Below are 4,945 nucleotides of genomic sequence, written 5' to 3' on the forward strand. Positions count from 1 at the left end.
TCCTTTTTGTCTTTGTTGAATAATTTTAGGCTTGGATGTTTTTTTTTGTGGTCCCAATCCCTAATATTAAACAGTAGACAAAAAGTTTGAAAATTAAGTTAACAAATAAATTGGATGATTATAGATGAAGTTGAGATCGATGGCAATTGGTGGACATTCTGTTTTTACAACCATCAACAAGATAATAATGTCAATGCCGCAGAAATAGACCTAGAGTTTCAACAGAAAGGTTTGTCCACCAGCCTCATTTTTTCTGATTAATCGGTGTTCAATTATACTTTTTAAACACTCAGACAGAGTATGATCCCTTAGGAAGGCATATGTGCCCCCCCCCCCAGAATATTTCAATTTTTTACATTCCAAATAACTTCATATGGTTTTGTATATTTTAGAAATCCCTCTCCCTACTCCCACAAAATGTCCGGACTTCCTTTGGAATATAAATCAGTATCGATTTTTTTTAATCATTTAACTATAAATGGAAAAGCATTATAGTCCAAAGAGCTAGTTAACAATACCCTATGCACGCGGCTGCAGCCCTGTTTAAGGCCTGTTGGAGAAAATTGCTTCCTGCTAAATGTCTACACTCTTTGGTTAATTCATTGATTTACTTTTGGTAATTTCTTGTTGATCTTGCTGGAATTAAATAATAAAAAAAAACAAGTTTTTTCAACTGAAAGTAAGCAGCAACATCAAAACATAAAACGAACAGATATCATTACGCATATGAGGGGATTCGCCCCCTCTTCAATACCTCGCTCTTTCCGCTAAAGTTTGAATTGTGTTCCAATTCTTTAATAATGACCCCTGAATCATAAAGGCCATTTAATTAGAATAAATAGCTCTTTTGAAATTATTAAAAAAAAACTTTAGCATAAAGAGTGAGGTATTGACGAGGGGGCAAACCCCCTCATATACGTAATAATTTCTGTTCGTCTTAAGTTTTAATGTTGCTCCTTACTTTCAGTTGAAAAAACTTATTTTTTATTTAATTTCTGAGCATTTCTAAGATAATGCTGGGAAATCCGGCAACCCCTTCATGGAAAAATTATCTTTCCCCATAAGAAAATCCTCCATGGAAAGACCCTCCCACGTAACCCCGACCCCTGACCCCCCACCAGAAAAAATCTCCCCTGAAAACGTCTGTGTACTTCCCAATAACCAATACTATATGTAAACAATGGCCATTTTCATAGCTTGCAGCCCTTCCCCCGAGGACTGTGGGGGTTGAAGTCATCCTCAAAGACATAGTTATTAGATTTTTCAACTATGCTGAACAAAATGGTTATCCAAAAATTTTGATCCGGTGACTTTGGGGAAAAAATGAGTGTGGGAGGGGGCCTAGTTGCCCTTAAATTTTTTGGTCACTTAAAAAGAACACTAGAACTTTTAATTACCGTTTGATTGAGCCCTCTCACGATATTTTAGGACCACTGGGTTGATACGATTACCCCTAGGGAAAAAAACCAAACAAATAAACACGCATCCGTGATCTTTCTTCTGACAAAAAACACAAAATTCCACATTTTTGCAGATATGAGCTTGAACCCTGTACATCAGGGTTTTTTGCTACGCTGAATCTGATGGTGTGATTTTCATTAAGGTTTTATCACTTTTAGAGGGTGTTTCAGTAGAGAGGGGGGTGTTACTCGTGACGGGAGTCCATATATGGGCATAGCCTCCCTAGGGAGAACACGTGGTTAATGGGGTCAATGACCTAAATTTCCAAGTCAACAACAACAACATCGACCTTGACATTCGCTGAGAGCGTGCACTTACAACAACAACAACATCAACCTTGGAACACCTGTGCTGTCGAACTCAATTCACCTATCGTGAATCAATAATTCCCCTTAGAAACAACAAATTAATTCCCCTTTCTTGACAGATCAATCAACCAATGACATCATCTGTCAGACTTTAAAAATTTTCGCCTAGAAACGATTCTCCAGGAATAGATCCAAGTCATTAATGTCATTGCCTCGGAAACAACTCTTTTGGTCGAACTCCAAAGGATATTAATAACCAAAGGCCATGGAAACAATTCTCCAAGAAACATCTTAGCGATGAATTGTTTTAGCGCGGAAATCAGGTTTCTTATTAATTTGAAATGCATTAGCGCAGAGATGCCAAAAACAAAAGGAAAACACTGAAATTACGTTTAGGGATTATTTGGGCGAAACCGTTTTAGACAGGTTATGGGATTATTTCGGCGAAACAGTTAGAGACATTTTGAAAGAAGATTTTAGGAAAGGTTTTAGAAGAGAATTTGAGGGTGAAACTCTGTGGTCGTTATAATACACAAGTTCCATTTGAACAGTGTTGTGAGGTCCTCTACCCCAACCCCAAAGGGTTCCGATCCCCCACCCCAACCCCGAAGGAAGCCCCCGGTACTCAAAGGTCCCCCAAACTCCCAAAGAGCCCCAGCCCCCCAAACGCCCTCCTCAGACCCTCAAAGGCCCTCCTCTGGTCCTCAAAGGGCCCCCGGACCCCCAAAGGGCACCCCGAACCCAAGAGGCCCTCCCCCCGGTCCTCAAAGGTCCCCCGAGCCCGGGAAGCGCCGCGGGCCAGGAATGCGTCGCATGGGGATGCGCCGCCGGGGGATGCGCCGCAGGTCAGGGGATGCGCCGCAGGGATGCGCCGCAGGGGATGCGCCACAGGGGATGCGCCGCAGGGATGCGCCGCAGGGATGCGCCGCAGGGATGCGCCGCAAAAAGTAAACTAAAAAGTAAAAATTTCGAAATGTTATCCACCAAACGCCCTCCTCAGACCCCCAAAGGCCCTCCCCTGGTCCTCAAAGGCCCCCCGGGCTCCCAAAGGGCCAACCGGCCCCCAAGGGTCCCCCGGGCCCCCGAAGGTCCTCCCCCGGTCCCCAAAGGTCCACTGGGCTCCCAAAGGCCCACCCCCGGTCCCCAAAGGTCCCCCGGGCTCCCAAAAGACCACTCAATCCTCCAGGGCCCCCGGATCCCCAAACGCCCTCCCTGGGCCCCAAAGGTCCTCCCCCGGTCCCCATACATGCACACAAAAACTTACACACACACAAAAACTTACACACACACACAAAAAATGACACACACACACGAAAACTTACACACACATACTAAAACTTACACACACACGCCAAAACTTACACACACACACACAAAAACTTACACACACACACACACAAACACTTACACAAGCACAAGAAAAATTAAATGAAGACAAAAAATAACAATCACACAAAAAATAAAAAAAAAAAAAACTCAAAAAAAAAAAAAAAACACACACAATATATAAAAAAAAAACACACGAACACAATTACACACACACAAAAAAAAAAAAACACACACACACAAAAAAAAAAAAAAAAAAATGAACACAAAAAAAAATCAAAAACACACACGCACAAAAACTTACACACACACACACACAGACACAAAACATACACACACACACACCAAAACTAACACACACACTCAAAAACTTACACACAAAAAAACTAACACAAACACACACACAAACAAAAAATATTACAAACACAAAAACAAAAAAATTACACACACAAAAAATTACAAACACACACACACACACACACAAACTTAAACACACACAAAAAAAAATTAAAACCACACACAATAGATTAGACACACAAAAACTTACACACACACACACAAAAACTTAGACCCACACGCAAAAACTTACATGCACACAAAAACTTACATGCACACAAAAACTTACACACACACAAAAACTTACACACACGCACAAAAACTGACTCACACACACACAAACTTACACACACACACACATGAAAACTTACACACACACGCCAAAACTTACATACACACGCCAAAACTTACACACACACACACAAAAACTTACACACACACACGCACATACAAAAACTAACACATGCACACGAAAACTTACATGCACACAAAAACTTACATGCACACAAAAACTTCCACACACACACACAAAAAAATAAAACACAAACAAACAAGAAAACACACAAACACACGCAAACAATAACACACAAACAAACAAACACACACAAACACACACACACACACACAAAAACTTACACATGAAAACAAAAAAACTCACACACAAACACACAAACACTAGCACACACACACACACACACAAACTTACACACACACACACGAAATCTAACACACACACTACAACACTTACACACACAAAAACTTACACACACACACACACACACAAAAACTTACACATGCACGCGAAAACTTACATGCACACAAAAACTTAAATGCACACAAAAAATTACACACACGCACACACGCACAAAAATAAAACACAAAAACACAATAAAAAAAACAAAAACACGCAAAAAATTACACACACACAAAAACTAATAAACATACACAAACACAAAAACAAAAAAACTAACACAATCACACAAAAAAACTCACACACACATGAAAAAAAACATACACACACACACACTCACAAAAATAACACATACACACACGAAAAATTACACACACACGCCAAAACTTACACACACAAAAACTTAAACATGCACACTAAAACTTACACACACACACACACGAAAACTAAAAAACACACACAAAAAAAAACACACACACAAACACACACACACACACACACACACACACACACACAAAAACTTACACATGCACACGAAAACTTACATGCACACAAAAACTTACATGCACACAAAAACTTACACACACACACACACACACACAAAAAATAAAAACACACACACACACACAAAAACACACACACACACTAAAAAAATAACACACACAAAAAAAATTACACACACACACACACACACAAAAAAAAAAAAAAGAACACAAAAAAAACTAAAACACACACACGCAAAAACATACACACACACACACACACACACACAAAACTAAAAAAAACAAAAACGACCAAATACACACACACGCAAAAACAAACA

This window comes from Artemia sp. Qi Xiang Cuo, chromosome 13 (assembly GCF_049724085.1).
Source record: "Artemia sp. Qi Xiang Cuo chromosome 13, ASM4972408v1, whole genome shotgun sequence".
Taxonomy (NCBI): domain Eukaryota; kingdom Metazoa; phylum Arthropoda; class Branchiopoda; order Anostraca; family Artemiidae; genus Artemia; species Artemia sp. Qi Xiang Cuo.